Raw genomic sequence first — 24,988 nt, forward strand, 5'->3', positions numbered from 1 at the left:
CAATGGGGCTGAGGTCTCAGCTGGGACCTCTAAGGCATGACAGCAACATAAATAATAAAATAAATGTGCATTTCCCCCTTGATCTCCTCTCCACCACTGTTGCAGAAGCAAGCTTGTCTATGCCACAGAAAAGCCCATACTGAGGAAGCATCCTCCACAATGGAGAAGGAACTGGGCCATTTTCAGAGCACCATTACCATCAGATCCAGAAAACTGAAGCCATCATGTCAATAGTAATAAAAGATAACCCCCACTCCAGAGGATGTGAGACCTGCGTACTCGGGAGTGCTGTCTCTGCCTCCTTGCCCTTGGGATTCCAGCACTCACAGTATAGTAGATGAAGCTTTCAGCACAGTTGTGCTTCCCAGCAAACTTTAATTTCTCCACAGAGAAGCCTCACAAATCATGAGCCTTTGCTTTGTGACGGAACTAGAGTCAAGTCCTATCATTAGCAGCCTTAGAACTATAGAATCATAGAAGGGTGCCTCAGGAGGTCATCTAGTCCAACCCCCTGCTCAAAGCAGGACCAACACCAACTAAATCATCCCAGCCAGGGCTTTATCAAGCTGGGCCTTAAAAACCTCTAAGGATGGAGATTCCACCACCTCCCTAGGTCACCCATTCCAGTGCTTCACCACCCTCCTAGTGAAATAGTTTTTCCTAATATCCAACCTAGACCTCCCACACTGCAACTTGAAACTATTGCTCCTTGTTCTGTTATCTGCCACCACTGAGAACAGCCTAGCTCCATCCTCTTTGGAAAGCCCTTCAGGTAGTTGAAGGCTGCTATCAAATCCCCCCTCACTCTTCTGCAGACGAAATAAGCCCAGTTCCCTCAGCCTCTCCTCATAAGTCATGTGCTCCAGCCCCCTGATCACGCTTGTTGCTCTCCACTGGATTCTCTCCATTTTGTCCACATCCTTTCTGTAGTGGGGGGACTAAAACTGGATGCAATACTCCAGGTGTGGCCTCACCAGTGCCAAATAGAGGGGAATAATCACTTCCCTCGATCTGTTGGCAATGCTCCTACGAATGCAGCCCAATATGCCTTTATCCTTGTTGCCATTAGCAACAACGGCACACTATTGACTCATATCCAGCTTCTCGTCCACTGTAATCCCCAGGTCCTTTTCTGCATAACTGCTGCTTAGCCAGTCAGTTCCCAGCCTGTAGCAGTGCATGGGATTCTTCCATTCTAAATGCAGGACTATGCACTTGCCCTTGTTGAACCTCATCAGATTTCTTTTGCCCAATCCTCCAATTTGTCTTGGTCACTCTGGACCCTATCCCTACCCTCCAGCATATCTACCTCTCCCCCCCATCTTAGTGTCATCCGAGAACTTGCTGAGGGTGCAATCCATCCCATCACCCAGATCATTAATGAAGATGTTGAACTAAACCGGCACCAGGACCAACCCCGGGGCATTCCACTGGCTGCCAACTAGACCTCAAGCCATGGATCACTACCCATTGAGCTTGACAATCTAGCCAGCTTTCTATCCACTGTGATAAAGTTCCTCCTCTACCTTGGTGCGTCCTGCACTTATTGGCAGATTTTGCTAGTCTCGGAGATCTTCCTGTGTTGGATCAGGAGTTGGGAGGTTTTGGGGGGAACCCCGGCCTGCCCTCTACCCCGGGTTCCAGCCCAGGGCCCTGTAGACTGCAGCTGTCTTGAGTGCCTTCTGGAACAGCTACACAACAGCTACAATTCCCTGGGCTACTTCCCCATAGCCTCCTCCCAACACCTTCTTTGTCCTCACCACAGGACCTTCCTCCTGATGTCTGTTAACGCTTGTACTCCTCAGTCCTCCAGCATCACGTCCTCTCACTCCCAGCTCTGGAGTGAGAGCCTTTTTATACCAGGTGTCCTGATTAGCCTTAATTAATTCTAGTAACTTCCCAAGTGGCTACAAGTGTCCTAATTAGCCTGCCTGCCTTAATTAGTTCTAGAAAGTTCCTGAGTGTTCTGGAATAGTCCCTGTTATCTTACCCAAGGAAAAGGGACCTGATTAACCTGGAGCTAATGTCTCTACCTTCGACCACTCTCTTGTAGACATCTGGCCTGACCCTGTCACACCACCTTATAGTTCATTCATTCAATCCATACTTTTTTAACTTGCTGGCAAGAATACTGTGGGAGACCATATCAAAAGCTTTGCTAAAGTCAAGATATATCATGCCCACTGCTTTCCCCATATCCACAGAGCCAGTTATCTCATCATAGAAGGTAATCAGGTTGGCCAGGTATGACTTGCCCTTGGTGAATCCATGTTGACTGTTCCTGATCACCTTCCTCTCCTCCTAGTGCTTCAAAATGAACTCTTTGAAGACCTGCTCCATGATTTTTCCAGGGATTGAGGTCAGGCTGACCATTCTGTATTTCCCTGGATTCTTCTTGTTCCCTTTGGCCACAAGCTGAGGGTAAATCCAATAAGTTAATGAAATGCAAATTAGATTTGTTAGAATTAGACCATTGGGATGGGCGGGAAGTGGAGGGGACTCTTGGGAAATAAAGCACAGTAATGCCAAGCAGACACAAGCTCTTAGAAGGTAGAGGTAGATTTCAGTTCATACTGAGAAAAACACTACTGCTGTGAGAAATATATTGTACTGGGGGGCTGCAATGTCAGTGCATGCAGTTGGGGGATGCCCTTTCTGGTCATCCTGAAGATCTAAGTGTGAATGCAGATTGAGATAATGAAACTGGTGTCCTTAGTGACACAATCTAAAATTCAGTACAAATGAGGACTCAGGAGACTTCCAAGGACCAAACAGATTCACAGCTTTTATGACCAGCAGGAACTAGCAGGATCATACAATCTGTCCACCTTCATAACTCAGGCCACTGAATCTCAACCACTTGTCCTGGCAGGTCAGGGCTGAAGCACAATGACAGAGACATTGGTGGTTGTGTCCCATTTTTAGTTTACGTTTTGAGCTCCTTGGGGCAAGGACCAGGCCTTTTTTCCTATTGGGCTGGCATCTAGCCCATCACTGCCACTCCTGGCAATTTCCTCATGGTTAGATGTTCACCTCACCCATAACAGGGCCATCCTTGTACCAAACTGGCTAATTGCATCATGTTCCTAGTCGGTGGCCAGTCCATATAGAAAATAAGGGCCTTCTATTGCTCCTTTAGCTCAAGTGGAAGAGGTTTGTGGCTTTGGGGATGAAGGTCCCATATTCCAGCCTCACTCATCATCCATGATATGGAATTGTTACAGTAATGTCTGACAAGATGTGAAGAACTGGATGGGCACATAAAGTGAGCTTACCTTTCACCTGTAACAGAGACTCCTTCAAGTAAGAAATGAGCTACAATGCGTGAGATTTGCAAGGATATGTGAAGGGGACATTGTGGATCAGGACTGAGGTTCTCTGCCTGAGCAGTACTGGAACAGAAAGTAGCTCTGCAGATCAGGACTTATTGTGGACAAGAACAGTAATGCCAAGCAGATATTATTTATCATAGACGAAGATGGCAATGCTGCCTATAATTAAGGTTGCCTGACACTTGCTATTATAAGATCCTCTTTCAATAGTTTATAACTTTGCCAAATTGTAACTATTAGAGCTGGTATTTTCCCTGCACAGTGTTTGCTTCAGGCAGAGTTTTATAGAAGTTTCAGCTACTACGTGGCAACTGTTTCCAAGAATAGGATTAGAGGAAAATATGTTGTTTTGCCCATGTTAAACAAAATCATACAACCATTTGGGTGAGAAGTGCTAGAGTATAACCCTGTTTGTTAGCCTGAGATAGAATTTTGGGTTTGACTTTTAATACTTACATCCTTACTAATATCTGTGAAGAACAAAGATGCTGTGTGTTGCATTTCCCACAACCAGATGGGGCTTTTAGTACAATGAGACAGATAAAGGATGGAGATAAAAGTGTTACAGGGTATGGTGGGAGTGTAATATATGAGTGCACACTTGATGACTGCCTCAACTCCTTATCTCAAAGCAAGGTCAGGCAATCAGTCAGGAGGGGCAAAGGTGAATTGTGGGGGATGAGGTAAAACATTAAAAGACCAAAGAAATGCCTGCCTCCGACCAGAGCAAAACCTCACTCCTCACCCCTCCCATGGGGTACAAAATGGGTGGGATGAAGACACCAACTCAGGACCCTCCAGAGCAGAACATGACCATAAGTTATAAGTTATGCAGTGCAGGGTATATTTGGGCCTGCTAAGAAGAAGTGGGGGAGTGGGAATGGGAATGATAATGGTAAAGGGGAATGAGGAACAGGGACACAGGCAAGGCTCTGCAGCATCAGAGATGGGAAGCCCCCTTCACAGGGTAAATGCTCCGCAGTATCAGAGCTGGAAACAGAACAATGGGAAGAGGGAGCTCCATCAGTGTGCAGAGCTAGGGTTAGAAGAAGGGGGTCTATTGGCATATAGAACTGTAGTTGGGGGAGGGGAAGGGGAAAAAACTCTATCGACATATAAAGATAAGCCTGACTGGTGTGAAGGGCTTTGGAACTTGGTTAAACTCTATCAGTGTATAGAGATACGCCAGACTGGTATAAAGGGCTTCGGAATACGTTTGCTTGGAACTAAAACCTCAATAAACATTGCATTGTTTGCACTTTGGACTTCTGGTCTTCTTTCTGTCTGTGTGACAAGAGTCTGGGAGAGGGTGAAGGGAAAGCCCTCTAACAAGAAGGTCTAGGACTGCCAGGCTTTGATGCAAGGGACTTGAAATGTGGTGGAGGTGTTGTCTTGGTGTGAGGCCTTTTGCTGGCTCCATGAAAATTCATACAAATTTGTCCACATTATAAGACTCCAAAAGAGTCACAGTTCACCCATACTCAGCCGCTTGCTAGAGTTTGCCAAATAAACTCTCCAAATTGCACATCAGCAGTACAGAGATTCCATGCTGCATGCGCCAGCCCAAGGCTGCAGGGCCTGAGCAGGACTTTTCCTGCAATTCCTCCTCTCAGCTTCCAGGGCCACTGTAGCACCAGACACTGGAACTGAGATCTGAGAGATTGTTTGTCTTGTGCTCTCAATGCTCCTGTGGCTGGGGGCTGGACAGCAATGGGGAGCAGCAGCCTGTCTGGAATGCAGTGGGATGGAGACCCTGCCTCATTCAATATAGTGGAGAGACCTGCTATGGGGGTGGAGCAGGGATGTGCAGTGAAGAAGGCTGTTGTCTGCAAATCCCTGCCTCATTTGTTGGAAGATGTGTAGTGAACAAGGGACAAGATCACAGGAAAAGAAAAGAGGGTCTCATGGTTAAGGCAACTGAATGCTGCCCTGGAGAACTGGATTCTACCCCTGCGTCTGCCACAGAGTTCCTATATGATGCTGGGCAAGTCTCTTAAACAAACATTTTCAGTTAGCCTCTAACTAACTGTGTTCTTCAGTTTCTGGATCCCCTGGAGACTTCAATAAAAGCTATTGATAATACATGGAAGGTACTCAGCTATTTCAGTAATGGGAGGCAGGCTAAAACCCCAAGATAGATAGATTTGCAGAAGTTCTGAGCACTCCCAATTGCAACTGAAGTCGACTGGAGCTGTTCTTGGAACATCTTAAAGTGTGATATAATGATAAATACCCTGAAAAATCAGATCCTAAGTGTCTCAAATTGGGCACTCAAAATTATTGGATACTTTTGACTTTTTTCCTTAAGCGCTATGTGCCTCAGTTTCTCAGAGCCAAATGGGGTAATAGTACCACCTAATTTCACAGAGGTGTGATAAAGAGAAATTCATTAATGTCTGTCTTATGCTTAGATACTAAGGTAACGCAGCCTAGAATGACCAGAAGGAAATTCATTATTTTGTATTCAATGTAGGGTTTGGATGGTATGCAGAAAATAAGGCCTGGGACCACACAGAATGAGGATAAAACATATATATTGCATAACTATGTGTTCACTAAATTAGGGTATGGCTACACTGGCGAGTTGCAGCGCTGGTAGTTTGCAGCGCTGGTCGTCCAGCTGTGCAGGGCCAGCGCTGCAGTGTGGCCACACTGACAGCTACCAGCGCTGCAGTGTGGCCACATTTGCAGCATTTGCAGCACTGTACTGAGAGGTGCATTGTGGGCAGCTATCCCACAGAGCACCTCATCCCGTTTTGGCGCCGTTTTGGTGCTGAGTATTGTGGGAAGGGGAAGGAAGTGTGTGGGTCATTCCGCTTCCTGTTCCAACGCCCCGTGGTGCATCGCTTCAATTCCCAGCAGTCACAGTTTCGCCGTCCACGTTTCTTGCCATTGTGAGTGCAGCACGCTTTCTGTGTGAAATGGAGCCTGAGCTGCTGAGGACTTTGCTGATGACTGTCGCCAGCACATCACGTTTGGCAGTTGAGCAATTCCTTCAGCTCCAAAGTGACAGTGAGGAGTCCGACGATGATATGGATCTGCCTAATGCGGGTGACATGAAATTGCTTGTGGCGGTAACGGAAATGCTCAGCACCGTGGAACGCCGCTTTTGGGCTCGTGAAACAAGCAGTGAGTGGTGGGATCACATTGTCATGGAAGTCTGGGATGACGAGCAGTGGCTGCAGAACTTTCATATGAGAAAAGCCACTTTCATGGGACTGTGTGCTGAGCTCGCCCCCACCCTGCGGCGCAAGGACACGAGATTGAGAGCTGCCCTAACAGTGGAAAAGCGGGTGGCTATTGCAATCTGGAAGCTGGCAACTCCAGACAGCTACCAGTCGGTCAGGAACCAGTTTGGAGTGGGAAAGTCGACCGTTGGAATCGTGTTGATGCAAGTTTTCAGGGCCATTAATCGCATCCTGCTAAGGAGAACCGTGACTGTGGGGAACGTGCAGGACATTGTGGATGGCTTTGCAGAAATGGGTTTCCCTAACTGTGGAGGGGCAATAGATGGGACGCATATTCCTATTCTGGCACCACCCCACCTAGCCTACGAGTACATTAATCGCAAGGGGTATTTCTCTATGGTTCTCCAGGCGCTTGTGGATCACCGTGGGCGTTTCATTGACATGTACACAGGCTGGCCTGGAAAAGTGCATGATGCACGCATCTTTCGGAACAGTGGCCTGTTCAGGAAGATGCAGGAAGGGACATTTTTCCCAGACCGAAAGATCACAGTAGGGGACGTTGAAATGCCCATTGTGATCCTTGGGGACCCCGCTTACCCATTAATGCCTTGGCTCATGAAACCCTATACAGGGAAGCTGGACAGGAGCCAGGACCGTTTCAACTACAGGCTGAGCCGATGCCGAGTGACTGTGGAGTGTGCTTTCGGCTGTTTAAAGGGGCGCTGGCGGGTGCTTTATGGGAAGCTAGACTTGGGGGAAAGCAGCATCCCTGCGGTTATATCCGCGTGCTGTACCCTCCATAATATTTGTGAAGGGAAGGGTGAAATAGTCAGCAAGGCATGGACCAACAAGGTGCAAGTCCTGGAGGCTGAATTTGCACAGCCAGACAGCAGGGCTACTAGAGACGCCCACCACAGGGCAACAAGGATTAGGGATGCCTTGAGGGAGGAATTTGAGGCTGAAAGCCAACAGTAATGTTTTTTGCCTTGACCAGGACTGACGTGCACTGGTTACAGTGCTTTTAAGTGCCTGTGTTTTCCTTGCTGTTTGTTACCTGTGTTTTCCTTGGGGTTTGTTATCTTTCACTTTATGCAATAATAAAAACTGTTTCATAATCAAAGAAATCATTTATTTAAAAAAAAGGAAGTAAACAGGCATGGGGGTTGGTTGTTGAACTGTACATTCATAGGTTTGCATATGTACTGCCAGGAGTGCTGTGCACCTCAGGATTGTACTGTTGCATGGTGATGGGGGTTGAGTGCAGAGGGTAAGGGTCGTAGTTCTCTGGGCTCATAGGTGACCATACAGGTGTCGGGGGCAGCTGGTGATGGTGTAGGTAAGAACCTGGATGCTGGAAAACGGGACTTGGAGCTGACATTGGTGCATAGGGGAAAGAGGTTTGGGAGGGTGGGGATTTGGCACGGTAGTGCTCTGTCTGCATTGCTACCAGTGACTGCATACAGTCTGTTTGGCGCGCCATGAGGTTTATAAGCTGCCTCGTGGTTTTCTTCAGCATCAACGCCTTTCTCCTGCTTTCTGTTTCCTTCCAGTGCTGCATCTTTTCTCTCCATTCCTGCGCAGTTTTATTCTCTGTTGCACACTGGTTCATAACTGCCTTCACCAAATCTTCCTTGCTTTTGTTAGGCTTCCTTCTCAGGTTTTGAAGCTTTCTTTCAGTCACTGATAAGACCAGTCCAGGACTAGTCAAGGACACTATAAAAATATCGCAAATGATACATTTTAAGAGAGCCTGCATTGTGTATAATCTGAAGTTAGTTTCAAGTCTCACACTGTAGCATTCCTCAGACATTTCAAACACAGCTAGAGAATTCACAGCCTCCCAGAAATGGTAAGTGAGGGTATCGCATAGTAGAAGTAGAAGTCAATAAAACATGGGAGACATGCTGGGAAACACTCCCTCCATGTCCCTCAGGAATTAACCCTGGGGTTCCTGCCGCAGTTTGCCTGGGCAGGCAGGGTGCTTTTTGCTTCATGGGTGCACTGCTTTTTTTGGGCTTTGGTAAAGGCAGGAAGCAAGCAGCAGTTGGGAGACCTGCACTGAAACACTCCCTCCATTTCCCACAGGAGTTAATACTTGAAGATATCTCCCTGCTGCGGGTTACCTGGGAAGCAAGGGAGGGTCTCCTACAACAATGCGGATTCCGCCCTGGCCCCTATGCAGCTTGCCTGTGTGCAGCCATGGTCCCCCCACCCCTCCTGGAACAGTGGCGCGGATGCGTTAGCCTGACTGGGACAGGGACCACACTGGCTTTCCCTTTAAACTTGGTCACGCGAATTGCCTATGCTCTTGCAGAAACTTTTGAAGAGATTACAGAGGCAGATTACCGCGACGTGATAGACCACATCAATGGGATATTCCATGTCTAGGCATGCAAGCATGCAGCCATACCACCCCCCCCTCCTCTCCCAAAACCTTTGCATTGCAATAAAAGCTGCTTACCTGGGACCTGCTCCTGTGATTCTTCTGCACCAAGTCCCAGGGGCTGCGACTGGCTAGCTTCCTCCTGGCTTGAGAAGAGCTCCTGACTGCATGCCTCCTGGGACTCCGGGGTGTCTTCCCCCACCACAGTAGCCTCACTGTCTGCCTCCCCCTCCCCCTCCTCTACCGGCTCTGAACTGTCCATCGTGGTCCTTGGATTTACAGAGGGGTCACCCCCATAAATTGCATCCAGCTCCTTGTAACACCGGCAGGTCGTGGGGGCAGCGCCGGATCGGCGGTTTCCCTCGCGTGCTTTGCAATAGGCACTCCGCAGCTCCTTTACTTTAACCCTGCACTGCAGCGCGTCCCGCTCATGGCCCCTTTCCAGCATGGCTCTTGATACCTGGGCAAAGGTATCATAATTCTTACGGCTAAAGCGCAGCTGTGCCTGCACAGATTCCTCCCCCCAAACACTGATGAGGTCCATCAGCTCGCCATTGCTCCATGCTGGGGCTCATTTGCCACGTGGAGGCATGGTCACCTGTAAAGATTCACTGATTGCACTCCACACCTGGCTGAGCAAACAGGAAGGGGATTTTTAAAATTCCCGGGGCATTTAAAGGGTGGGTCACCTGAGGCCAGGGCAGTAGAGTCTGACCTGATGAGCAGAGTGGCTGAACAGGCATTCTGGGATACATCCTTATACCCTGGAGGCCAATCACAGTGCTGGTGCGTGGCCACACTTGATGACCAGCGCTGCAGCACCAGCGCTGGAATCCTTATTCCCCATGCTGAGTGAGGTGTACGGCCAGCGCTGCAGCCAGGGAGTTGCAGCGCTGGAAGTGCCCTGCAGGTGTGGCCACTTACTAATTGCAGCACTGGTGGAGGCTTTTCAGCGCTGCAAATCGCCAGTGTAGCCATACCCTTAGATAGGAGTCCTGTGACCATGTGTGATGATACGGTTCTGGCAGGACCCAACTGAGAGTGCCAATTCAGGACAAATCGCTTAAAATAGGGCAGTTACAACCCAAGGCTGGGGTTTTTCCACTTCTAAGGCAAACCAAACCAGCCAGACAAAGAGGACTTTCGTCTCACCCCACTGGCTAACCACAAATCACACAAGCAATTCCCTTAGACACTCCAGTTTCCCCAGTATCACCACCAGTGCCACTCGTCCTGGGGATGAATGGTTATGAAAACCAACACCCCAATAAAAGAAAAAAGGTTCTCTCGATCCCAAAGAATCAAGCCCCAGACCCAGGTCAATATACAAATCAGATCTTACCCACAAATCACGCTGTTGCCAATCCTTTCGAATCTAAAATCTAAAGGTTTATTCATAAAAGGAAAAAGATAGAGATGAGAGCTAGAATTGGTTAAATGGAATCAATTACATACAGTAATGGCAAAGTTCTTAGTTCAGATTTGTAGCAGTGATGGAGTAAACCACAGGTTCAAATCAAGTCTCTGGAACATCCCCCACTGGGATGGGTCATCAGTCCTTTGTTCAGAGCTTCAGTTTGTAGCAAAGTCCCTCCAGAGGTAAGAAGCAGGATTGAAGATCAGATGGAGATGAGGCATCAGCCTTTTATAGGCTTTTTCCAGGTGTAAGAACACTTCTTTGTTCTTACTGTGGAAAATTACAGCAAAATGGAGTCTGGAGTCACATGGGCAAGTCCCTGCATACTTTGCTGAGTTACAAGGCGTATCTGCCTTGTCTCAATGGGTCAATTGTGTAGCTGATGGTCCTTAATGGGCCATCAAGCAGGCTAGGCAGAGCTAACACCAACTTATCTGGGGTGTCACCCAGAAGCACAGCATAAATTTGAACTACAAATAGTATAGACCCAATATTAATAACTTCAACTAAAAAATGACACATGCATATAGACAGCATAATCATAACCAGCAACCCATAACCTGGTCTTAGACACCTCATATGACCCCCTTTACATAAGATTTGGTGTCACTACAGGACCTTGGTTGCAATCATGTTCTATGTGGTCCCAGATTATATCAATAACGTCACACCATGTAAATAAAGACTGCATCACAATATGAACGTACGAGGGAAGAGGGGTGAATTAAGACTGCACAGGCAACCTGGAACCAGGCACAGGCATTTCCTAATTCCCGAGTGCTTGACTTTGCAACCTTTACATTCTTTTTGTGTAATGGTGTATAAATACATCCAAATGCATTGAGTGCGGATGATGCTTTACAAAGAAATACAAAAGATTCAAGCACATTCTGAAAAGTGGTCACTAATTTTCTGTTCCTTCGTTTGAGTGGCTAACGTAAGATACTCGGGGGCCTAATTTTCCAAGGTGCTGAGCACCTGCACCTCCTTTAAAATAAAGTACTTTAAAGTGTTGTGATTCTAAATAAATTGGAGAGGAGGCAAACCATGGTGATATGGTTCAGCTGCCGCTTATAGATGCATAGATTTTTAAAATCAGAAAGGACCATTGTGAATATCTACTCTGACCTCCTGCATAACACAAACTAGTGATTCTCTCCCTGCCATTCCTTTATCAAAGCCAGTAAGGATCATTGGCTCTCTAGCAAAGGGGAACAGGTCTGAAGAATGCAAGAACAAGTATTAAATTCTGTTTGTTTTGAAAGTTTGCTAATGAGAAGAAAAAAGATATTTATCTGTAAACAATTATATAACTGAACTCCAGTTCAAAGACCTGAAAACTACGTACACGGTGAGATGAATTCAGAATAAGGTTCTGAATTAATTTTTTTTAATGTGCGGATCATCAATAAATCCTCAAAGACGCTTGTATCAGAACAAAAGCCAGCTATGAAAATCATTAAATCTACGGTCAATAATTAATAACTCGCATTTCAAACACTGAAATAAATTAGTTTTTAGCTTTTTTGGATTTCAGGCTGTATCCAATTTCATTAGCCAGGACATTTAAATGATCAAGGAACAGCCTTAAATTGTCCTCTTCTTAAAAATGTATATTTGTTGTCCCATTATCTCCTCTGAAGAGTCTGATTTGTTATATTCAAAGTAGAAGAAATCACAACAGAGTATTCATTATCCAAGAGAGTTCTGACTTCAGAAGCTTCACACACACATCTTCCTTTCAACAGTCTACAGGTTCTCCATGAACGAAAATACTCTTGAGTTGCTATTAGGACTAGACATGGCCTGTTGCACCTGTTCTTTCCTACTCTGGCTGCTTCTGCTGCTGCCACCACCACCACTTTTTCAAAAGCTTTCAGTCCAGGAACTGAAAAGAACTTCAGAGGTGAGATTTCAAATATAAACTGTTCTAGAAAGCTCCCTCCGCCTAAATGCCACTGACAACCGGGGCGGCCGAAGATCCGGCAGCCGCAGTCACCGCCGAAGGATCCGAAATGCCGCCCCCCCCAAATGCTAGTGCCCTAGACGACCACCTAGGTCGCCTAATGGGTTGCACTGGCCCTGGGTGCAAGAACTTCTCAATGAAACTGTTTTAAGAAATTTTTTAACATTGGCAAAACTTTATATTTTCTCCTAAATGTGTTCTGAGGAATGGCTGTAGCATTTATGCTGAAATTTTCCAGAAAGATTCAGCCTAAGGCAGACATCCTGCATGGTAAATTTTAACACAGGTAAAGGTTAGCAAAATTATGAGCAATTGAAAACAGAGTCTTGTAATGGAAAGCATTGGGGAACCTTAACTAGCAGCCTTGCTACCAGCAGTGCCCATAGAAACATGATTGTAATTATTCATTTGTTCTAAATTGATTTTTGTGTTCGTTTGCCTCCCGGCTCCTGTCACAAGGAAGTGTGTGTGAGGCTCTTCCTTGAATGATGTGTGGAAAGGCATAAATTTCTGCAGCGATTATGGAGCAGTTTTTGCATAGGCAGGGAAAGGAACCAATGACTCCAGAGTCAGGAACAACATGCTGCTTACGGAGAGTGCTGACTGATCTCTTTCCTGCTCGCATGGGTGCTCTGTGCTAGGACACCCTGATGAACTGCAGATGATGCACTATTCACACCATTAGTGGGAGGGAAAATAATTGAGGGGTTGTAAATTTATGGGAACGGGAGCTCATTAATGATTCTATGTGAGGGGGACCCAGCAACATCAGATGTTATCGTCTGCTGCTGTGGACCCAAGCATTCAACCCCTTATGTAAAATCAATAGTACCCATGCTAAATGGATTTTGAATTTGAGAGCAAAGTCCATAATTTTCCAGGAGCTTCTGCAATCTGCAGAACCAAAGTAGGAATAAAGAGCTCCCCCCTCAGAAAAAAAAGCATATTGAATTACATTCCTGTGTACAAAATAATCAGCTTTAACCCAGACATTTAAGTTTTAACATATTTAGCCCAACCAGGTCTGGTTCATTAACATCCAGCCTGCAATTTCAGAAGGTGGAATTAACAATATCTTAAACAGATGTTACCAATAAACTCCCAAAATATGTGTTTCTTCCCCCCAAGTAGGGATTAGGAGGATATTCAGTAATTAGTTCTGAAATATTTTGGCTGGATTACCGTGTATGGCTATATGAAAAGAATGTAACTATTTCTCATTTGCCTGGATAATACATTCCATTTTGTGTTTCAAATACATTTACATTGTCTATGGATTTGCAAAAATATAAATGGAACAAAATCCCCATCTATGTAACTGCAGGCAAAAGAATATTTTAAAGACTGGAATAGTCATTAGACCAAAAGTTATGGGCCACATTTTCAAAAAATGGCTGCTAATTTGGGGCACTTCAGTATTTGGGTGCTCAGCTTTGGACAAAGAGATTGTCCAAGGCTCTCCTCTGGGTACTCTGCAGTGAATTTGGCTAGGTGGTTTTGAGCATTCAGAGCCTGATCTAAAGCCTCTGGTGTCAATGGACAGATTCCCACTGATGGCAACAGGCTTTGGGTCAGGCCCTCAGAAAGGAAGGAGAATTTACTAAACACATGATCAGCTGTTTTGCGCCTACTCAACCTGTAGCACATTTTACTCTAGGGTCTGAGTTTCAGAAATGTTGAACATCCAGGTTTCTAATGGGGATGGGGGACAGATAAACCAGGGGGCAGGCTCCACACTACATCCCCTGTCTCCCCACAGCAACAGTCGATACCCCCACCACAAAAGCAAAGTTGGAAAGCTACTCAGTCCTTCAGGAGGCCCCTCCACTGTGTTTGTAGGGTTCCTGTGCACTCCCACAGCAACAGAGGTCTCCTTCTTCCTCCTCGAGGCACCAGCAAGCTCCCAAGAAGCAGGCAGCACCAGTCAGTCTGGCAACCAGGCAGGAGGGACCTCCTCAAGTGGTGGCAGCAGAAGCAGGGGCAGGGTCTCACTCCTCCTGTAGGAAGCAGGTCAGCAGCCTCCCCCAGGAGCAGCAGCCCAGATAGGAAGCTGAGGCAGTAACAGTCATGGATCCAGCAGAAGAAGCAGCAGCTCCACACCCCCAAGAGAGTGGTCTGGAAGGCCAATGTACTAGCCCTAGAATATTAAAGACCCTTTTTCCTACAGCTGCTAAGTGGTTACCTCAGGTCAATTAGGGACACCTGAATCCAATTAAGGGCTGCCTGAGGCCTTTAAAAACCCCTCCTCTGGTGGAGAGCAAAGGGAGAGAGAGAGAGAGACAAGCTGCAGCTAGGCTGTTTGCAGTAGGGAAATAGGCTGTGCTCCTTCCCATAGGGGAAACAGCCAAACCTGAGTGACAACTAGGGGAAGGACTGACACCCCAGGGCAACCAACCGGATGACACCCTGCCCCAGCAAAGGGGGCAGCAAAAGATACACCCCTGGGTTTTTGTTTATGAGACTGTTTCCTTTTTGTTTGGTGGAGGATCACCACTTAGGCTAACCCTCAGGTCTACCCTGAAAATATGACCAAGGGAGCACCGAAGGGGAAAGGCAAACCCTACCTGCGTGGGGCTGATTACCCCTGGCCTGCCATCACCAGAGGGGAAAGTGTTAAGTCTGGTGTGAGAGAAATATATATATGTGTGTGTGTGTGTGTACAAGATGGAAATAGCATATAAATAACATTCAATTTTTCATTAGTTGCAAAAAATACTGGAATGCTTAGAGGCCACGCAGGACATCAATTATTAAAATGACTAAATAACAAATAAGTGAGAATGTAACCTATGAGTATCAGGGACTAATGTATACTAAACTGCAAAAGAGTACAATAGCTCCATGTATGACCAGACAGGCATCCTCCTATTTTCTCTGTGTTTCATTTGATAGTCATTTTTTCTATCAGTGCAGTAACAGAGAGCTCTCTGAATCAGTCTGTGTATGAGGGAGGAATTGCAGGTTTCCATTTTCTCAAAATAACTCTTCTGGCCAGTTCATTCTTACTGGTAACACCAACTCCTCCAGCACCCATAAAATACACAAGATTGGGGAAGGAAATATGATGACACTGACAATTTTTGAGAGAGCACGGAATTAGGTGTTCCAGAACATGTGCATTTTTTGACATGGAGAGAGGATGTGTGAAAGGTTGACATGTGGCTGTTTGCATCTCCAGTATTCACTCTGCATTGCTAACCGAGTCTTAAACAAACCTTCTGGAGTCCAGTCATACCTGTTTAATATCTTATTCTGGAAGAATCACAAGGATAAAGAACTTGAAATATGTTTCACATGAAGCCAGACTTCTTCCCAGGTGTCTGAAGTGATAGTAAAGCTAAGCTCTCTTTCCAATCTTTCTTTGAGACTGGGAAGGCATGAATCCTTGAGCATAGCCACTGAAGAAGGAACTGTGAGACAGCGGTAGCTTGTATGTATTACACATGTAATCGAAGGAAGGCTGGTGCACTGCTCAGCACTTCTAAAGATCAGGTGCTAGGGTGAAGTCAATAAGAGTTTTGTTATTGACTTCAAAGGGGGCCGGATTTCACCCTGTATATCTAAACGCTGGGCACCAAGAAAACAAGGTACTGAAATCTGGAAGACACTTTTGCGAATTATTGTATCCATGGCTTTAGAATGCTAGATATGAGAGGACCTTTCTGACTGGCTGCCAGTGATCTTCCACCTTTCTTAGGAATAGGCAGTAAAATACCCGAGGCTGTGACAGCTTTCCTTATTTGTATATGTACATTCCATTTGGTAATAACCACGACAGAGGCAGCTCCCAGTGATCTGTACAGGGGCCAGTCATGGTACTAATGTCAAAGACAAAACCAAAGTAAGGGAAGGGTGACTTATCATGAGATGGGATTAAAGGGTTTTGGCAGCAGCAGAACAATGTTGGAGAATGAGCAATATTTGCATTTTGAAATTTCAATAAATGTTTGGCAACAAAATTTTGAAATTCAGTAAAAAAAAAAAATCAGGGGGAAAAAAAGACCAGATTGGAGGTAGGAGAAAATTACCATTTTTTGACCAATTATAGAGGTGGTCTTAATTTTCAGATTATGAAACGTTGATGGAATTTCAGTCAGGAAACAGAAAAAAATACCATGTGACCTATATATCCAACCAAAACCAACTAATGGAGCTTGAATTGGAAATAGAAAATACTCACCACCAACTGTTTATGAATAAAGTCTATACACCAAGATATATTCCCACAAATTTGTTTGCAATTATGAATAATGAATAAATGTGAGACAACTGTTCACTGTCCACAGGCAATTCAAATAGAAAAAAGTGGCAAAATACATGAAGTAAATTATTCACTATTAATTATTTGCTCATCTCTGTCTGCTACTGTGCTACATGAGAAGCCAGAAACAGACAAGCTTTCAGGTAGAGCGTAAATATTTTAAACAATAGTCAGACATACCTTCTCAAGAGAGGGAAGATATAATATTCTATCCTTTCTTCTAGCATCACTTCCGCCTTGTCTGGGTTGAGACAGCTGACTCCTGTTTGTCTTGATTAAAACATATTGGAACAGTTTAGTTTATGTCTATGGAATCTGTTTTTTCCCCACACATCAAAGGGCCAGATTTTCAACTGGTTCATAGCTCCATTGCATTCAATTGACAGCAGCTGAAGTTCTGGCCCGGAATGTCTTGCCCTTCCATTGATATGCCAGAGAACAGAGGTCTTCATATATACCCTCAAGGTGAAGTACAGGAAGACCCATGCTGTGCTTTTCAATTTTCCATCTGCTCTATGATTCTCCTAAAAAATTACTTCATTTTGTTCTTAAAGAACATGTTTCCAGGGACAAAATGTTCAAATACTAAGACGCCAATAAAATGAACTCTTTTTACACAAGGATTCTCTCTTTGATACTTCTATTTCTCGCATTTCACTTAGGTGCTAGCAATTTTGGTCTTGGCTCCAGGAGCAGAAGATGTGAAATATTTATAACATTACTCCTTTTATTTTCCAGGCCTACATATCACTTAAGTTTGGAAAGCTTGTAAGAGAAAGAAAGCAAAGGATCTTTATTATGCAGTCTTTTATATATAGATATAAAGAATTTACAGTCCAAATGAACCAATTTCGAAGAGTAAGAGGAGAGGTTTTTAGAGGTCTTATCAGTTACTTTTCCTTGTTCCATTCTCTTGGAAGAATATGTAATATTTATAAAGGGAAGAGCTGGGTACATTTATGCAGCAGTTCAGAGCCAACCTTTTTGTTTCTAAATATTCATGAAGGAAACTGCAAGAATATCAATAGCAAGAGACATACTTTTTAATATATTTTCCACATAATTCTCTTTTTACATTTATTACCTGTGCTGTATTTTTTATCTTTAAACCTTTTCTCTTCATTACATGGTTTTGAGATATGGAGATCTGTAAAATTGGCAATCTGCTATAGTGGCAAGCAACATACACTCATCGTGTCTCCAATTTCCCGCATCATATTGCTCTGGCTAGCAGCAATCTGAAACCACTCTTTCTACAGAGGTATATTACAGTAACCTGTGTGTTACATCATTCACATCTGTTGCAAAATATCACCATACATGTAGACCATGTCATGCCCGTGAACCAAACCTGGTTTTATATATTGTCTATAGACAAAGATAATATCTGTGACAGATATTGCAACCCTATGCAGGACCATTGTATTAAATTTATGAATGATTTATGTATATTTGTGTTCTTCTCCGTTGGGGGGAGTGACCACAGCTTCTCCAGGAACTAATACAGTAGTGGGTGATTACCCTGCAAATTGTAAATAACTCCAGAAAAGTTCCCCTGGGGTGATTTGCATGGACTGGTACTGGCTGGGTTTTCCAGAGATGAGAAAACAAAGAAAGGGCTTTTGGTATAAAAGGATGAGCTTCCATGGACTCATGGCCTTAAATGTACATGACTCTTTGTCTAAGGGGAAGCCCCAAGCCTTGCCAAAGGGTTGGCAGGGACATTGGTCTATCGGCCTCCCCATGTGGAAGACTGGTGATTTCTGGTAAGTTTAGTATGTGTTTAAATTTGTTTTCCCTGTAATGCTTTTACCCTAAGAATAAATGTGCTTGCTTAGATAGAGCTGTGTGGTCACTTGTAGCTGCTGGCCACACACTGTTCATAGCCCTCAGAGAGAAAGCAGTGCACAGGAGCTAGCCACTAGGTTGACTGGCTTGCTGGGGATATCACAGCTTAAGGCAGGGAGCTGGGAAGCCTTAAAACTCCCAGTCAGAAGGGAGTGGGACAAGGCTCCCTACCCAGAGACAGGTGAGTTGGAGACCTGACTAAGCACTCATGCAGAGGTGAGGGTGGATACAGGTACAATTACCTTAAAACTGTGACATCAACTTGAAGCCACCAAAGAATCCTACCCTACAACAAGGTAAAGAGTTCATTGCTTTCTTAGAGGTCCAATAAAAGGGATCTGCTTCTTCGATGTTTGGTTGGCAGGTAACATTTAAAGGCAGAGGAAATGGCAGTAATAGAACTACAAAGTCAAGCAAAGGTATTTTTCAAGTGGGATACTCAGAAGGCAGCTCCATGGAGCACCTCAGAAAATCTTGCAGTAGAAAAAAGGGACATGGAAAACAATGAGAAGAATCTCCCTCTGCTTAGTGGCTCCTAGGCCACAGAACAAGTGACTAAGGACCCAGTCCAACTCCCAATATAGTAAGTGGAAGACTTCTTTTGGTATGGTATATTGATCAGGCCACAACTTTAAAATTTGGGGCCAGATCCTCAGCTATTTTAAATGGGTGTAGCTCTATTGAAGGCAATGTAAATCAGATTTCATTCTTTGATGAGATTATAGGGTTGGCTGCATGGGTGTAATATACTTAGAATTCTGTAAGGCATTTGACTTAGTACCACATGAGATTTTTGATTAAAAAATTATCACTCTACAATATCAATATAAGAACATAAGAATGTCCATACTGTGTCAGACCAATGGTCCATCTAGCCCAGTATCCTGTTTTCCAACAGTGGCCAGTGTCAGATGATCCAACCTTTGTCTTCCAGTCCCAGCTCTTGCAGTCAGAGGTTGAGGGATATCCTGAGAATAGGGTTGTGTCCCTGATCATCTTGGCAATAGCCATTCATGGACCTACCCTCCATGAACTTAGCTAACTCTTTTTGGAGCCCATCAATACTTTCGGCCTTCACTACATCTCTTGGCAATGAGTTCCAGAGAGTGACTGTGTGAAGAAGTACTTCCTTTTGTTTGTTTTAAACCTGCTGCCTATTAATTTCATTGGGTGACCCCCGATTCTTGTGTTACATGAAGGGGTACATTACACTTCCTTATTCACTTGCTCCACACCATTCATGATAGCACACATGGATGAAGAACTGGCTAGGTGACATCTCAAAAAATAATTGTCAACAGGGAATCATTCTCAAATAAGAGTGTTTCTAAGGAGGGTTCCATAAGAATTGGTACTAAGCCTGATGCTAATCAATATTTTTATAAATGATCTGGAAGTCAATATAAAATCACTGCTAATAAAACTTGCAGCTGACACAGAGATTGATGGAATAATAAGTAACGATGGGGATGGTGCTGTCACATAGAGCAATCTGGAACACTTAGGCCTGGTCTACACTAGGACTTTAATTCAAATTTAGCAGCGTTAATTCGAACTAACCGCTCAACCGTCCACACCAGGAAGCCATTTAATTCGAACTAGAGGGCTCTTTAGTTCGAATTTGGTACTCCACCTCGACAGGTGGAGAAGCGCTAAATTCGATATGGCTAGCTCGAATTAGGCTAGGTGTGGATGCTAATCGAACTTAGTAGCTCCGGGAGCTATCCCACAGTGCACCACTCTGTTGACGCTCTGGACAGCAGTCCGAGCTTGGATTCTCTGACCAGCCACACAGGAAATGACCCGGGAAAATTTGAATTCCTTTTCCTGTCTGGGCACTTTGAATCTGACGTCCTGGCTGGACATCGGGGCGAGCTCCGCAGCACCTGCAACGATGCAGAGCTCTCCAGCAGAGGAGTCCGGCCAATCCAAGAATAGAAAGAGGTCCCCAGCATGGACAGACCGGGAAGTCCTGGATCTGATTGCTGTGTGGGGCGAGGAGTCTGTGCTCTCGGAGCTGCGCTCCAACAAGCGGAATGCAAAGACCTTCGAGAAGGTCTCTAAAGCAATGATAGAGAAAGGATACAGCCGGGATGCGATGCAGTGCCGCGTGAAAGTCAAGGACCTGAGACAAGGTTACCAAAAAGTCAGAGCGGCAAACGGACGCTCCGGAGCACAGCCCCAGACATGCTGCTTCTACGAGGCACTGCATGCCATTCTCGGTGGGTCTGCCACCACTGCCCCACCAGTGACCGTGGACTCTGAGGATGGCATAGTGTACCTGGACAGTTCCTCGGCGATGTTCGCCGATGGGGAAGATGAGGAAGGTTTGTGGAGGACGGCGCAGGCGACAGCGAACACAATACCGCTTGCCCTGACAGCCAGGATCTCTTCATCACCCTCACAGAGATCCCCTACCAACCCTCCCCGCCCGTTAACCCGGACTCAGAATCAGGGGAAGGATCAGGCGGTAAGTGCTATAAACATGGAAACTTTTATTTTTTTAAAAACGGGTATAGAAAAAATAGAAATACTATATACAAAATTTTACATGTCAAACTATATAAATAGTAGGTCCACACATATAGGGATTGAACAGTAATCCTCTTGGGACAGTTCAACAAAGCTCTCAGAGAGCAGCTCGAAAAGCCTCCGCAGGAGGTTCCTGGGGAGAGGTGCCTTATTCGGTGCTCCATGGAAGCACACTCTTCCGCGCCAGGAGATCCTAATGTAGAGAGGAATCATCGCCTCCACCAGCATTGCTGCATATGGTCCTGGTCTGTGCAGGGCTTCCAGTAGCATCCGCTCTCTCTGACTGCGAGTGACCCGCCTCAGGGTGATGTCGGTCTGGACAGGCTGCATCTAAGTCGGGCAATTAGTCTATTGTTACTATTGTTAACGGTTTACAATTAGGTTGCATAACAACGACCCTCGCTTAACAGCCACGTGCTGGAGGCCACAGAGAACAAGCAGACATTGATCTTTCCCGTGCACTGGCGGGAGGGGCTGGAAAAGGCTCAGCCTTTCTGCTTTCCAGATTGCCTTTAGCAGGAGAGCACAGCTATCCACTAACTGATAAGCATGATCTACTTTAAGGCTTACCAGGACTGTCTGCAAGATGGATTATGCTGTCTCTCCCCGCTTGTCTGCTCTCCTGTGCAATGGCGCCGCCAATGAGAGCGTATTCCGAAATCTCGAACTTTTCCTGAGATCTTGTGAGACTTGGTGCCCTGTATAGTCTTGTTCAGAGAAACTGACTAGACTGTGTTCACTGTTCGCAAACATGTATCTGTTCAAGGAAATCATTTACTGTATCCCATCACACAGCTTCTGATCTTTCCCGGACTGCCCCGGCATCCCCCTCGCAGAGGCTGGCTCAGATTAGGCGGCGAAAGAAAAAGACTCGGGAAGAGATGTTCGCGGAACTGATGGCCTGCTCCAGAGGCGAGGCGGCAGAGCAGAGACAGTGGAGGGAGCACTCACAGCAACCTCTCTCAACAGCATCGCACACACATCGAACGGGAGGATAGGTGGCGGCAGGAAGACCATCAGGCGACTCAAACACTGCTTGGGCTAATGAGGGAGCAAACGGACACGCTCCGGCGCCTTGTTGATGTTCTGCAGGACCGCAGGCAGGAGGAGAGAGCCCCCCTGCACTGTATCTGCAACCACCCTCCAACGCCAAGAAGTCCTGTCCCCCCCTCACCGAAAATTACAAGACGGAGGGGCGGTAGGGGCCGTGAGAACTGTCACTGCACCACAGCTGAGGCTAATGTTCCACACACCTCTGACGCTATAACTGTTTAGAAGCTCTTCCCTTACAGGATCACCCAGTCCCAAATCCAAGTTTCATCACCCCACTATGTAGTAGATTAATAAAAGCTGTTTGCTGTTGTTCACTCTTTCCGTCACGTCTTTTGTGTCAGAAGACTGTGTATGTAGGGGGGGGGGCAGGGGATTTATAATTGCACGGGATAGCCTACATTAGCAGGGTACAGACTATCGGGGGCAGGATCAACTGCAGGGCACACACAGACTGCATTCAGTAGTCACCAGGGTCCCTCTGTGTGGTGTATGCTGCCCCGGGTCATTCTGTGATGTGTACGCTTGTCCACGGTCCTAGCGCCTGCCACCCCCTAATGTTAAGGCATGCTGCCCTTACCATGCACTTCCACCGTAGGCGCGATCCTCTCCGCTGCCCTGAGCCCCAACAAGAGCCCTCATCCACGGACAGATACTCACCCTTCCCCCACACCCCTCACCCCTTCCTACGCCCAAACCCACAGCCCAGAGCCTGCATCCAATTCCGTATGCAAAGACGGCACCACTTGCCCCTTCCTGCAAGCCCACCCCTACATGCACAACCACTTGAAACCGTCCCCCACCCCAGAGACCTATGTAGGAGCAGGAGGATGTCCGTCCTGTATTGTACAAGCGGTCTGTACATCAGTGCACACCGTACCCAGCACAGTATGCATCCATGTTTCAAACCCTGAACAGAAATGCAAAGTAAAGGAAAGATTTATTAAAAATAACTGTTCCATTTAATTTGTTTAAAAACGTGTTTTGGAAGTGGGGGAAACTTGGAGAACGGGGTATGTAACCGCAGATCTCACTCAACACATAGAGACACAGGCCCAGGATCAGCTTCTCTTAAAATCAAGTGTAGAGTCATAGGTTACCCTGCTCTCCGAGGAAACTTGCTTTCAAAGCCTCCCGGATACACAGCGCTTCCTGCTGGGATAGTTTTTCGGCACGGGTGTCTGGCTGAGCGTAAACAGCAGCCAGGCGATTTGCCTCAACCTCCCATCCGGCCAAAAAGGTCTCGCCCTTGCTCTCACAGACATTGTGGAGCACACAGCAAGCAGCAATAACTACGGGGATATTCTTTTCGCTGATGTCCGAGCGACTCAGTAAGCTCCGCCACCTCCCCTTAAGACGTCCGAAAGCACACTCCACCACCATTCTGCACTTGCTCAGCCGGTAGTTGAAGAGTTCCTTCTCTCTGTCCAAGGCGCCTGTATAGGGCTTCATGAGCCAGGGCATTAGCGGGTAGGCTGGGTCCCCGAGGATCACTGTAGGCATCTGCACATCCCCAACCATTATTTTGTGGTCCGGGAAGAAAGTTCCTGCCTGGAGGCGTCTAAACAGACCAGAGTTCCTGAACACACGCGCGTCATGAACCTTGCCCGCCCACCCAACGAAGATGTTGGTAAAACGTCCCCTATGGTCCACCAGTGCTTGCAGCACCATTGAAAAGTAGCCCTTTCGGTTAATGTACTCGCTGGCCTGGTGGGCTGGTGCCAGGATAGGGATGTGAGTCCCATCTATAGCCCCACTGCAGTTTGGGAATCCCATCGCGGCGAAGCCATGTATGATGTCCTGGACGTTTCCGAGAGTCACTACCTTTGAGAGCAGTTGCTCAACGATTGCGTGGGCTACTTGCATCACAGCAACCCCCACGGTAGATTTGCCCACGCCAAAGTGGTTCGCTACTGACCGGTAGCTGTCTGGCGTTGCAAGTTTCCAGAGGGCTATGGCCACTCGCTTCTGCACACTCAGGGCTGCTCGCATCCGTGTGTCCTGGCGCTTCAGGGCAGGGGCCAGCAAGTCACAGAGTTCAAGGAAAGTGCCCTTACGCATCCTGAAGTTTTGCAGCCACTGTGATTCATCCCAGACCTGCAGCACTACGCGGTCCCACCAGTCCGTGCTGATTTCCCGGGCCCAGAATCGCCGTTCCACACCATGAACTTGACCCATTGCCACCATGATCTCCACGGTGCGGCGTACCCTGCTTTGTGAGAGGTCTGTGCCACTCTGTGACTTCCTGTCCTCACCGCGCTGCCGGAGCCTCCTCGCCCGATTTCTCAGCAGCTGACTGTGGAAGAGGTGGATGATAAGGTGCGAGGAGTTGACAACGGCCATAAGTGCAGCGATGATCGCAGCGGGCTCCATGCTCGCAGTGCTGTGGCGTACGCGCTGTAACTGACAAGAGAAGGGCGCGAACAGATTTCCCGCCGGCGCTTTCAGGGAGAGAGGGCGGGAGTGACGGTTCAATAATGACAGTTACCCAAAACCACCCTCGGCACATTTTTTCCCCCAGCAGGCATTGGGGGCTCTACCCAGCATTCCAATGGGCAGCGGGGAGTGCGGGAACTGTGGGATAGCTTCCCACAGTGCACCGCTTCCAAAGTCGACGCTGGCCCCGTGAATGTGGACTCAGAAATTCGAATTAGTGTATTTAGTATGGATACACAAATTCGACTTCATAAGGTCGAATCCACAAATTCGAACTAAGTTGATTCGAAATAGTCTTGTAGTGTAGACAAGGCCTTAGTAACCTGGGCCCATTCAAACATAATGCAGAGTAACACAGTCAAATGCAAAGGGATAGATCTAGGAACATGGAAAAAAAATAAAAATAAAAAATAATTGGAGATATACCAATCTCCTAGAACTGGAAGGGACCTTGAAAGGTCATTGAGTCCAGCCCCCTGCCTTCACTAGCAGGACCAATTTTTGCCCCAGATCCCTAAGTGGCTTTCTTAAGGATTGAACTCACAACCCTGTGTTTAGCAGGCCAATGCTCAAAC

At 46.4% G+C, this 24,988-nt stretch overlaps 1 long non-coding RNA gene across 1 annotated transcript in view; it reads right to left on the reverse strand.

Moving 5' to 3' along the window:
- Positions 1-16,818, reverse strand: part of LOC123378012 — a 30,481-nt gene extending 13,663 nt beyond the window's left edge. The window contains exon 1 of the long non-coding RNA XR_006582422.1: positions 16,728-16,818. This is a non-coding gene — a long non-coding RNA (uncharacterized LOC123378012). The remainder of the gene's footprint in view (positions 1-16,727) is intronic.
- Between the last annotated feature and the right edge of the window lie 8,170 nt (positions 16,819-24,988).

The sequence above is a fragment of the Mauremys mutica genome, chromosome 9 (genome assembly GCF_020497125.1).
Source record: "Mauremys mutica isolate MM-2020 ecotype Southern chromosome 9, ASM2049712v1, whole genome shotgun sequence".
NCBI lineage: Eukaryota > Metazoa > Chordata > Testudines > Geoemydidae > Mauremys > Mauremys mutica.